The sequence below is a fragment of the Euprymna scolopes genome, chromosome 31 (genome assembly GCF_053919585.1).
Source record: "Euprymna scolopes isolate OS-2025 chromosome 31, ASM5391958v1, whole genome shotgun sequence".
Classification (NCBI taxonomy): domain Eukaryota; kingdom Metazoa; phylum Mollusca; class Cephalopoda; order Sepiida; family Sepiolidae; genus Euprymna; species Euprymna scolopes.
The window spans coordinates 25,534,113-25,547,625 of NC_136512.1; positions in this window are offsets into that span (position 1 = coordinate 25,534,113).

Consider the following 13,513-nt stretch of genomic DNA (forward strand, 5'->3'; position numbering starts at 1 on the left):
GATTATATTTAAAGATAGGACCCTTATTTTGGCCAACCCTGTACATATACCCTCCTGAAGGGGCCATGTGTTGTATCAGGTTGTCCCCCCCATCTTGCTTGCAATATTTCCTTTGGCCTCTTATATTCATCAGGTGTCCATTCCATTGTTCTAATGGACCATCTGTTGCCATGTTGTCTGCCAACGTGCTCTGCCCATCTGTGTTTGGATGTTTTGATGGCAGTGTTAACGACAATAACACTTGTTTGTGGGCAAATCCAAATAGTTGTCTTTCTGTTATGTAGAGTGATGCCTTACATTATCTTCTCTATCTCTATTTGGTCTTCTGCCAAGATTTTTCGTTGGCGAGTTGTCAGGGCCAATGTTTCACTTCCTAGATTATCACAGGTAGTATATATTCATTAAAAATCTTCCCTTGGATTGACATATGTGTTTGTTGCTTCTCATAATATTCACTTCTTTCCCTAAAAGCTGCCCATCCTAATATAAAGTCAGTAGAGTAGAGTCGCTTAGTAACTGAGTTCGACTCTTTTTTTACAGGGGGGAGGGTCACCACTTATCAAGACCCGAAGGCCACTGAGGGATAAGGGTTATTAAATGTGCAGTAATCAATGAGATAGTATAGTAGTAATCATTAGTATTGGGGGTTTGATAGAGTGTCTTACGTAAGGGGGGCGGTTTGTCAGGAGTTTGTTTATGTTGGACTTGAAGACGTCCAAGTTGTAGTCAGGTGAGAAACAGGCAAGCGTCTGAGAGTTCACTTGGCGTGCAGTTCTAAGACAGAAGCTTTGCTCATGGAATCTACGTTTGGATTTTGGCACAGATAAAGAGTGGAGAAAATTATTGACAGTAGTTTCAGCCAGACGGGTGTTTCTCGTGAAAGATTGGCGAGGGGGGAGCGATTTGAGTTGAGACAAGCACCTGCCATGGAAATAACGATAAAACAAAGACAGGCTCGCAACGTCTGTTCTAGGGAGAGAGGTTGCAGGGGAGAGAAAAGGGCACCCCCCACTAAACCACGAAGTCTATTTTGTACTCTGTCTAGGCAGGATAGGCTGTTTTTAGCAGCTCCTGCCCAGATGTGGCAGCAGTACTCCATCCTTGGACATACTTGACTTTTATAAAGATAAAGAATCGCATTAGTAGTGAGATATCTTCTGGAGCTGTAGAAGGATCCCATCATTTTCCCAGCATCCCTGGCAACACATTTGATGTACGTGTTCCATTTCAGATCAGGAGTAAAGGTCAAACCCAGAAGCTTGTCAGAACATGGAGCCTCCCCCAGAGCAGCAGTACTTATCACTTCTCATACTGACAATTCCATGAGCATAAATTGAAGTCTATGTAGATACATAATAAACCGTCTCTCTAAGCAATCCAATTTAGAAAAACTCCCACTACTTATGTTGTCTACGCTATAATCACATTGACTAATCTATACCCATTAAGCCTTATCTTCGAGTGGCCTCCGTTGTGATTCTAATGTAAAAAGGAATTCAAAATAATTGTGAATACTTATTTTATTATTGCTTGATTTGATTTATTATAGTTATAGAGTCATTTAAAGAATTAAAGTTGGGGCCTCTTTGAGAATTAAGAAAAAAAAACGGTACTAATTTATCCCAAATGCTTTTTATGTTTTTTTCTATTTCCCCCTTTCTACATCTCCAAAATCCATTATTTTCTTCAATCTCTTCTCTTTTTCCTTATCTTTCTCTGTCTCTTTTTGTATTCGTTGTTTAGTCTGCGTTATTTTTACACCGGCCTTTCTAACACAAGGGAAATTATACCGGTTCTCACTATATATAGTGCCAGTAATACCTCCACCGATGGGAGAAGCGACAGTACTACCACTGACTAGCTGCTTGCAAGCACGTTATACCTGCTATCTTACCTTTGTACCTCTGTTGATAAATACACTTGTTCCCTAAACCAAACTCGACTTAATTTTCTTCTTTTTACTATTGAACCAAGACACAGCAGTTATCTTTCTCTTTGTCCGTGGTCCTGGATATGAGCTAAACGATATCCGATGGTGAGGCCCAAGCTTACGGCTTTGGGGAGTGTGGAGTCACCCTTTAATTGCCATTGCTTCCAGGTCCACCCTGACCCAGAGTGGTAGTACCTGTAAAGGTCCCAACTATGGGTTAAAAAGAAACCGACTTGAAAAAAAAAAGCCACATTTCTTTTATTAAACAATTAAACATCACTGGATGTGGCATTAAATAACCTGAAAGAGTTGATATGTCGTAAAACAAAAACAACCAACCAACCAACCAATCTTTTTGTCTTATACTATCTCTTTCTTTTTCTATTTGGTCAATTTCTCATTCCCTTTTCCGGTCGTATCACATTTCCTTACTTTATATAAATGTAAACAAATAAACATGTATACATACATATATATACATACATACATACATATATATATATATATATATACCCATATAGCTCGGGACAGATTAAGATGACTAACGTTCAAGGAGGTGTTGCTCATTGAGTGATAAAACTCTTATATATACAGAAAATAAACTCTGATTTATGAAAGTATGAAAGGAGGAGTTGTAAAGAGATAGCTCCGAATTTGGGGGTATCAAAACCAAAGGAAAATATGATGAAAGTAAAATAAAATAGATAACCCCTATAGTTTATTATACCATACCTGTTCACACTGAAACACTTATCACAATATTCTGTGGATCTATATTTTAAAAAAACTTGTTTAACTTTGTGACATATTTCCATTCTATGGAGGTCAGGCGCGAACGAACACCCCATTATTTTATTATACCATATTTCTTCAAACTGAAACATAATTATCAAAGTATACTTAAGCATATAGATATGAAAAGTCTTTATTAAAGTCTGTGCTTATTTCAATTCTATGGGGGCCAGGCGCGAACGCAGACCCCACAATTTTATTATACCATCTCTGTTTAAGTTAAAACATACTTATCAAAGTATTCTTATGTATATCTCTATCAAAAACACTTGTAAACGTCTTTTTTATTTTTTATTTGCGTATTTTGTGGACGAGGTACGTACGCAGACCCCACAATTTTAATGAATCATCATTATGCCAGATCAAACATACTCGATACATTCTCTATCATTATATGTGATCAGTTTTCTATAATAGTCAACCATATAGAAACGTATTCGTGACCAGACACACACACAGACGTTCAGCTTTATATATATTTATATATATATATATATATATATATATATATATATAATCACGTTTGATTGAATACGACAGAGGCGTTCCTTTTTCCGATCTTTCTCGATATCTTTTCGATTTGCCAAGCGGTTTTTTTCTTATTTCGGCATGCGTATTATATAGAATGGCGCCCAAAAGCTGTTGTTTGGCCATATTTTTCTCAAGCGCTTTCTATCGGTACCAACCCTCCTGTACCCACCTTTATAGACAATTAAAAAATATGAATATACCAAGCCTCAAAGGAAAAGAAAAAGGGGGGGAACAATAACACTTGCCCCTGACGAGCTGTCGCGAGCTACCTGCTGCCTTCTGGGGTCCATGTGTTGTATCAAGTCGTCCTTCCATCTCGCTTTTTTCTTTGCCAACGTGCCCTGCCCATCTGTGTTTGGATGTTTTGATGGCAGTATTAACGTCTATAACACTTGTTTGTTGGCAGATCCAAATAGTTGTTTTTCTTTCTTGTAGAGTGTTGCCTAACATTATCCTCCCTATCCTGTATCATATTTCAGCATGAACGTTGTTGTTCGGCCATAATTTTCTCAAGCGTTTTCTAGCGGCCCCAACCCTTCTGACCCATCTTTATAGACAATTAAAAAACATAAGAACACAAATCCTAAAAGGAAAAGAAATGTAACAGAAAACAACAACAACATTTGCCCCTGACGAGCTGTTTCGAGCTATCCGCTGCGATGTGGAGCCCATGTATTGTATCAGGTCATCCAATACGTGTTGACTTGCTCTTCTTTTTGGATCAATGTGGCAGTTGTTTAGAGAGTGGGATTGTCTCGGTGCAAAGTCTTTCCCCACTATAACAATCCTCATGCACAGGCATTGCTCGATATGAATTAGATACACTTTTTTAGCATCTCGTGTATCTTTATAGCAAAACAGGCTGGCTGCAGCCTAAAACAGCAAAACATTCAATGAAGTTGGAAAATATGATTATGAACGTAAATGGCAATAAGGGAACTGGAATTTCCAGGGTCTGGCACGGCAGGTGTTTCGGGGCTCCACAGCCTGGACCCTGTCTTCATCATGCTACTGCGAGGAAATATATGACAGTGATCATCGGCTGTTGGAATGTGCGGGCGCTGCTTAACTTGCCGTCAGCGATAACGCGTCCAGAGCGTAGATCTGTTCTTGTATCTAAAGAACTTCAACGTTATGGCATGGACATAGTTGCTCTGTCTGAGACCAGGCTGGCTGATGAGGGACAGTTTTCTGAGTTTGCTGGGGCCTACTCCATTTTCTGGAGTGGTAGAGCGGATGGATGTAAGAGGGAATAAGCGTGGCTTTTGCTATAAAGGCATCAATTCTTTCTAGCCTGGAAGAACTTCCCTGGGGTGTGAGTGACCGGATCATGACTATGAGATTACCTCTGGTAAATGGTCGTTATACAACTTTTTGAGTGTCTATGCACCCACTGTTGATGCAACAGAAGATGAAAAGGTTGATTTCTACCTTGTTTTGTGCAGTGTAGTTAGACGCATTCCCTCTGCTGATAAGATCTTCATTCTTGGAGATTTTAATGCTAGGGTGGGAAGAGATTTTGAAACCTGAGGCGTGCTGGGTAAACACAGAGTAGGCAAGTGTAATAGCAATGGTCTGATGTTGTTGCAGTTTTGTTCAGAGATGGGTTTTAAAATCTGTAACACCGTGATCTAGCAGAAGGGCAAATACAAAACGACCTGGATGCATCTTTGTTCCAAGAAATGGCACTTGATAGACTAAGTGTTAGTTAAAAAATGTGAGATGAGGGATATCTGCAGTGTTCGTGTCATGAGGGGTGCAGAGTACTGGACCGACTATCAGTTGGTCCGTGCAAAGACTAAGTGTGCTGTGAAGCCCAAGATGAGGGGGGAGGGGCTAGTGTGGCTATCCCAAGGCGACTTAATGTTTCCCGTCTAAAGGACAATATTGTGAGATAGAAACTAGTTGAGATGGAAGGGATTGATTGAGAAAATACTTGGCCTGCTTTTAAGGAATCTGTCTATGATCTATGTGAGAAAGTATTAGGTTATTGTGAGCATAAACATCAGGATTGGTTCAATGAGAATGATAGTGAAATTCAGGCTCTGCTTGATTCAAAAGTCAGGGCATTGCACGCTAATCTCGGAGGTGGTTTGAGAGATGGTGAGCAAGATCGATTGAGGGACAAGTTTAAGGCAATCAAGCACGAGGTGCAGAGGAGGTTGCGTAAAATGCAGGATCAATGGTGGAGACAGAAAGCTGAAGAAATACAGCTCGCCTCGGGTTCGAACAACACCAAGATCTTATACAGCCTACTGCGCGCGCTTTACGGACAATCCAGATCACCTATCACTCCTCTGCGCTCGAAAGATGGTGGGGATCTTGTTCGAGACCCTACCGACATTCTTCATAGATGGAGAGAGCATTGCGATGACCTCCTGAACATACCTTCTTATGTTGATCAGGAGTTGGTTAGGTCGATTCCTAGCAATCCGGTCAAGGATATCTTGGCAGAGGTTCCTTCTCTCTAGGAGATTGAAACAGCTGTCCATAAGCTGAACAATGGAAAGTCTCCTGACCTGAATCGTTTGCACGCGGAGATTTTTAAATGTTCTGGACCCAAGATGATGCAACGCTTAGCGGAATTGTTGCAGATTGCTTGGCAGGATGAGTGTATTCCGCAGGATTGGCGGGGTGCATTGATGGTAGTGCTATACAAGGGGAAGGGTAGCAGAGATGAATGTGGAAACTATCGACGCATCTCTTTGCTGTCAGTAGTCAGTAACGTGCTCTCTAGGATCATGCTAGACAGAATGCTGGAGCATATTGCTGATGATGTTTTGCCTGAGTCGCAGTGTGGTTTCAGATGTCGAGGGACAGTGGATATGATTTTTACAGCCAGGCAGAGAAATGTATAGAACAGCAAAAGGGACTGTATCAGGTGTTCATCGATTTAACTAAGGCCTTTTATACAGACAATAGGGATGTTTTGTGGGAGATTTTGAAAAGAATTGGCTGTCCTGACAAGTGTGTAACCATCTTAAAGCTCTTTCACGATGATATGAAGGCTGTGATCAACGTTGGGGGAAAGCTGATTGATCCTATCGCAGTAGAAAATGGTGTAAAGCAGGGAGACATTCCAGCACACACACACTTTTTGCGTTGTATTTCACCATAGTCTTTCGGATGGCATTTGGGGGGGGGGGCTTTTAGTGTCTATATTCGTTACCGAACTACTGGTGGGTTGTTCAACATTAGGCGGTTCAATGCATGTACAAAGGTACTCACCCACATGATTCTTGACTTGCTCTATGCGGGTGGCTGTGATCTGGTTTTTCATACTGTGACTGATATGCAACATTTTGTGGACGCTTTTACAGTTGCCTGAAGCGCATTGGGCCTAACCATCAATCTGAAAAAAACTGTCTTAATGTATCAGCCTGCTCCGGGCATGCCATACTATGAGCCATCAGTTTATAAATGTGGGTCAAGGGTAGCGGTTGTCTCTAAGTTTGTATACTTGGGTAGCACACTGAGTATGTCTGGTGCCCTGGATGATGAGGTATCGTAACGGATCAGCAGGGCAAGTGATGCCTTCGGAAAGTTGGACGGGCGTTTATGGAGACGTCATGGCCTCTTGCTGCCAATTAAGATTAAGGTGTATGCCGCATGCGTTCTCTCTACTCTTCTCTATGGTTGTGAAGCTTGGACAACATACAGGGGGCATTTGAGACGTCTCGAGAGGTTTCACCAGATATGCCTGCGGCGAATCTTAGGGTTGGCAGATGTATGTCAGTGATGTGGATGTGCTTGATTGAACCCAATGCTTTAGCATTGAGGCTCACGTTATTAAGCATAGACTGAGATGGAGTGGACATGTGGTGAGGATGTTAGACAGTCGACTTCCCAAACAACTCCTTTATGGCGAACTCTCTGAGGGAAGACGTCTGGCTCAAAAGCCTAAATTGAGATTTAAGTATTGTTTAAGATCCACCTTTAAAAAATTTGAGATTGATGAAAGCACCTGAGAGAGACTTGCTTCGGATCGCGGAGGGTGAAGAAGGACATTGCAGAGAGGTGTGGGCAAGTTTGAGGTTGATCGAACCCAGTATGAGCAGCTGAAGCGCGATATTCGGAAAGGGAGAGTGAAAAGAACCGTGGATGGGAGGGTGAGCCAAATTGGTCGGGAGTGTGAGGTGTGCGGCAGAATATGTCTTAGCAGAGCTGGGCTGATGAGTCACCAGTCTACTCATCGGCGCAGCGGGCCACAAAACAGTCTTGAATTGCCAGAGTTAACCTGTGTCAACTGGTGGCGGATGTACAAAACGACAGGCTGTTTGAAACGGCGTTTGATCATGCATAAAAAGAACAGCAAGGACGTGCTACTAGTGGTGCACATGTCTGTACAATGTGTGTAAAGGAATGCCAGAACTTAGCAGAGCTTAAAAGCCACATTTGTGCAGCCCATCACTGAATATTTTCGTGTTTCTACATATCTTTTTTTTCTTTTTTTTTGTGCTATATCGAGTAATGGCAATGTTCGAAAGAGAATTTGCTGCTATCATATATATATATAAGAACATATAATCAATAGAAGTGTTAAAACAATGTAACAAGGGGTAAACTAATATTTGATTTTCAAAAAGGAGACACAATCTTAATCCGCTGACTTTTCAAAACTTTGGATTTTTACCTCTGGATAACGGACTTTTGCCATCATTTTTGATTTTACCGTCATTGGATCTTCTACTCTTTACGCTGCCGTCCATTCACGTAAAATCCTTTGCTTCTTTTTTTAAAATTTTACCAAGTAAGCACTATGTCTCACTTGCGGTTTCATTAAATACTTTGCAAGCAAAATCCGATGGCATATTTTGCAAATTCCTACCCCCTTTATGGAAAGGGATGTATTTCTTTCGGAACATTGCGGATTTAGGACGATCCGCTTCTTTGGTGTTTGCTTTCTTTACAATTCAAAGTGTTTACAACTCTTGTTGAAGTGTGGTTTTAACATGTTTTATTAATTCGTTGTTCTCATTATATCTCTGTTTCTTGTTCGATTTTGTTGGGCTTTTACATCCGGTTAGGATTACTTTATTAATGATTAAGTATTTAACAATTATAATATATTTCAAATTTACTATTTTGGACTATGTATGTAAACTTAATTGTAATTCTTATTTCATTGTATATATATATATATATATATATATATATATATATATATATATATATATATATATATTGTATGTGTGTGTGTTTATGTGTGTATACATGTAAGTTGTTTAATACGTAATTGGCAACTAATTGGTAAATAACTATTTTAATAGTGCCCAACCTGTTTGTTTTATCCTTCACGAATGCTAGTATACTATGGATCGATGAAGAATTCGTGTTTTTAAGATGATTAAACGACACAAACAAATTCACGACTGTTCAAGCACGAAAATAAAATCGAGACTTCGTAAACAAGTCGGAAGATGCAGACAAAATAAAACATGTTTACAATAGTTTAAGTTTTCAATCATTTGTTTATTTTTAAGGTTAGAAATACCTCGCTAATCGAACAACAGAAAAGCATTGGAAAATCAAATACAAATACGAGCAAAGAAACTATCTGATTGGTCGATGAATTTGTGACGCTATCCACGCTGTTGGAAAATGATTGCTTTTCTACAGATTTTTTTAACAAAAAGATGAAAGCAAAAAAAAAAAAAAATGATATCGCTACAAACTGGAATCTCGACGGGACACATTTTCTTTTCTGTCTTCCTTCTATTTTATGGCATAATAACTCTTCCAAGAATATTTCATAACTTATCATTAACTTTGAACTAATAACATTACGATTAACAGGTGAATTATTTTTATAACTTTTCAGCCAATGTAACTTCTGACTTTTCTAAATATCTTTTCGAAGTTGATTTTTTTTTCTAGTCAATCTCTGGAAATTATACGAAGTTGTCAATATATTCAATCGCCGAATTTTTGTCATCTTAGTTTTTACTTTAAAATATATCCATGTCTTCTATCCTTGAGATAAAGAAAAGGATAGCATTTGGATGGGAAGCTTCTGGGAAAGTGGAGAATATGATTAGAAGCCAAAAAGCAAATATGTCAATTAAAGGGAAGATCTTCAATGAATATGTACTACTTATGAGGATCTACGGTAGTGAGACATGGGCCCTGACAACCGAAATATTGGCAGTAGCACAAAGAAGATGGAGAGGATAATGTTAGCCATCATTCTACAAGACAGAATTACAAACATATGGGATGTATTTGCGCTTATTCTAATTTCAACCTTAAGAAAGCTTAAATTCTGAATTACAGCAAAAACCATGAGATATCATAAAAATGTTTACTGCAATATATTTTTTGTTGCGAGCATTTGTCTTTAAACTACTACTATTTTACGCTTTTCAAGCAAAGACAAGAAAGACTCCCACTTGCATAAAAAAGTGCAATTATGTGTAATCGGGTGTAAGGGGAGACGGCAGTGGATTGAGCAGCATGATACCTGTTTACATTACACTTAAACTATAGCAGATTAATACAGTCAAGGAAGCAAGAGCATGTAGGGAATTCCAAAGTTTAGCAATATTTGGGAATAAACTATTTGAGTGAGAAGCTTTCCGTCATCAATGTACGTCAAGAGTAGAGGGGTAGGATTTTGTTACTTATCAAGTTAGTCAGTAGTATATCGGTCGGGACGGAACATTTAACTTTCATCGATTGTACAGCCATGCACCGATTTAGATGTAATGAGAACAAAGACCGTGTTGTACAATCTAAATTTAGGATTCTCGCTATTGTTCTGGCATATCTTTACTTGGGAGTAATCTGTTACAAGACTTGAGGATAAAGCTTAATGAATGTAAAGTGGTAGTATAGTAATCATTAATGGTGTCGGTTGGGTAGAATTTGATTATTTATAGAGATGGCGTAACAAGAAATTGTTTATATTGGATTTGCAGGCAACCCTGTTGTGTTCGATCGCAAAATAGTCCAGCGGAACAGAGTTTCCTATATGGGAAGTTCTGGGAAAGAAGCGTTGTTCTTGGAAGCTGCTCCATTTTTAGAGTATATGCCTCATTTAGGGTAAACAATAAAAAAATATGTTTAACTTGCAAATCTATACAATTTTGTTCAACTCAATCCTTAATGTACCGTACATATCAACATTATTCTGTTCTTGTCAGACGTGACCGGTTAGAAAATTTTGTTAACTATTACATTAATTAACAATTTTACGAAATGCGTTTCTGTTATGCCTGCAAGAGGCCACAAAGAAAAATAGAACAACGGAAAAAGTTTAAACAATGTATTACTGGAACAACAACGTAAAAAGTTTACAACTGAAAAGAGTAGTAAATGTCACCGAGCAGGCGAGGGTCGCTCTGGTGTTTAATCCACACCTGGGACCAAAAGGTTTATGGTTTATATAATGGATAAAACAGTCCATTTGAAGGGTGATTCCCCTACAACACCCCCCTCCCAAGCTGATTTCCGCGGTTGTAAAATCAGTATTTCTTCCTTTTGGGGCAGACCACCAAGGGGTATGTGCGCTTCCTCTTTCTGCCGGAGTGTCTCGGTTCTTACATCTCTTTTGGAGGGTCTATGTCAAAACAGTCATACACAGTTTCAATCGCCTCACTGCCGTCCTCCGGTGGTTCTTCTTGATCTTCGTAGAAGCGTTTCCTGATTTGGTTCAGGTGCCTCTTATTTTGGAACTTTGGGCCCTGAATAATGTTTGTAACATGGGCGATTCTTCGTAAGATCGTACCCTGTTCCCAAAAATTTCTAAAATGTCTAAAATACACGTTATCTCCGATGTTAAACAGTTTCCTTGGCATTGTAGAGGTTTTGTTGTGTACTATGTGATTGGGTAGCAGTTTATAAAATACGGATTTTATTTTCCATCCAAACAAGCTTCTTTCTTAGAACTGCACGCCTGTGGAATTGTCTTCCGTTTTCCTGCTTTCCGGCTGACTACAATATGGTTGTGTTCAAGTCTAAAGTAAATAAGTTCTTGATGAGCCGTTCCATATAAGTTATTAAATTTAACAAATTTTCATTACTAATGATTACTATATTGACCAATTTCTACTGTACACTCTTTGACCCTTATCCTTGAGTGGCCTCTGGGTCTTGATAATGTAGTGATGCCTTTGTAAACAAAAAACAAAAAAAAAACATGATTTCTGCTGGGGATCTCGCATCTGGTTTGCTCGGATTTCTCATGATTCTGTAAACCTGTAAAAATTGCTGAAGGGGCTCTTTTGTCGGTGGATCGGGCGCCTTTTTAATGTCCTTTTAAGCGTATCGACGAAGCGTTCCGCCTGGCTGTCGCTTCAGGCGTGGTACTGGGGTGCCGTAATATGATTGACTTGAGAACGTCCTGCAGAATTCTCTGACCTCTGTCGGGGTGAACTGTGTAGCGTTGTGTCGAACCAAACAGAAAAAAACAGAGCAGCACTAGATTCAATTTTAGCAAGTATACCGATGCTTTCTAATCTGTCTAGTTCCCGATGCATTTTATTTAGGGAAGCGAACCTGACATTGCGTTCCTTTTTAAACACTGGTTGTGTGCCAGGTTTCAACGTAAAATCTGCGGCCATTTTTGTACATCTCTCCAGGCCAGGACTAAATACGTATGTGAATTCTTTTTTAAAACAAGTTATAAGGTTCTCCGTTTCTTCTGGGCGGGTATCTATTTTCTTGCAGAATGTTGATATAGGAGGATCCCAGACACAAACCTCCTACATGCTGTCAGAACCGAACAGGTTCTCACTATCTTTTAACACATATAATCTTAGTTTTTTTTTTGTTTTTCCCCGTAAAGTGACGTTTGTAATTAATTCAGCTTCAAACGATATAAGGGCCAGGTACGTTGAAAGATGGAGTACTGTTTCCACAACTGGGCAGGAGCTGCTGGAAAGGACTTCTCCTGCCTTGATAGAGTTCAAAATAGACTTCATAGCCTTGTAGGAGATGTCCTTTTCTCTTCCATGCAAGCTCTATCTCACAGAAGAGATGTTGCGAGTTTGTCTATGCTTTGTCGTCATTTTCATGGCAAGCACTCGACTGAGCTTCAATCTTTGGTCCCCCTTCGACAAACTTTCACAAGAAACACTCGTCTAGCGGAAAACACTATCAATAATCCCCTCAACTCTTTATATGTGCCTAAACCTAAACGTATATTCCATGAACAAAGCTTCTTTCTTAGAACTGCACGCCTTTGGGAGTGTCTTCCGTTTTCCTGCTTTCCAGCTGACTACCATATGGTTGTTTTCAAGTCCAACGTAAACAAGTTCTTCATGAGCCGTTCCACTTAAGTAAAAAATAAAATACCGTATTTCCATTACTAACGATTACTATATTGTCCAATTGACTACTGTTCACTCTTAACCCTTATCCTCGGGTCATCTTTGGGCCTTGATAAGTGGTTTTGCCTATGTAAAAGAAATTGTATAATTTAACATACAATCTTATTGTAGTGGACTTTTTTCAAAACGTGACTGACCGTGAGCCTCTTTCCTGCTATTTTTTTCCTTTTACTTATAGCTTTGACTTTTTACAAAAAAAGGGTCAATTTTTGCAATGATCATAGAATTCAATGATGACTCTCTACTTCTGACGCATGTCCATGACAGGGATTGCTTGTTAGACTGTCAATACTAAGAGACAAAGCTTTCAGGTCATAGATTGCATAAATCTAGTTGTGATAGCAAGACAATTTACCAATCCCATTGATCTATTTAGGAAGAATTAAAAAAGGAAGACATTACTTTTGAAACTGTTGTGTGGGAATCACCCTCCAAATGGACTATTCTATCACATGGTGAAAACCAAGCCACTGCTCAGCTACTTTGAACTTGACGGACTGAGCAGACATCTCACTTGCGTTCTTTATTACTTTCTTACAATGATAGCTGGCAGTCCTGAAAGCGGCTGTAGTCTCCATACATCTATTACGGTGGAAGCAATGGAAAAAGTGATTTCTGTGCGCAATGGCAGCAGCACATTCTGGTGAGAACCATAGCGCTGGCTGTTAGGATTTTGCTGGTACTTTTTCGAGGGTATGAAACGGTTAATATCTACAATTAACAAATCCGTCAGGTCTGATACTATAGAGGACAGATCTTTTTTAAAACATGGAACGCAGAGGCAGATGTGATATAAATGTGCAGAAGCTATCCCAGTCAGCCAAGTGTTATAATTATTATTTAACTTCAGAAAATGCATTTTGCTTTCGTTTTAAATGAATAAAATTTAATGTATTAAATATACAACTATAAAATCTATATTATTTTAAAA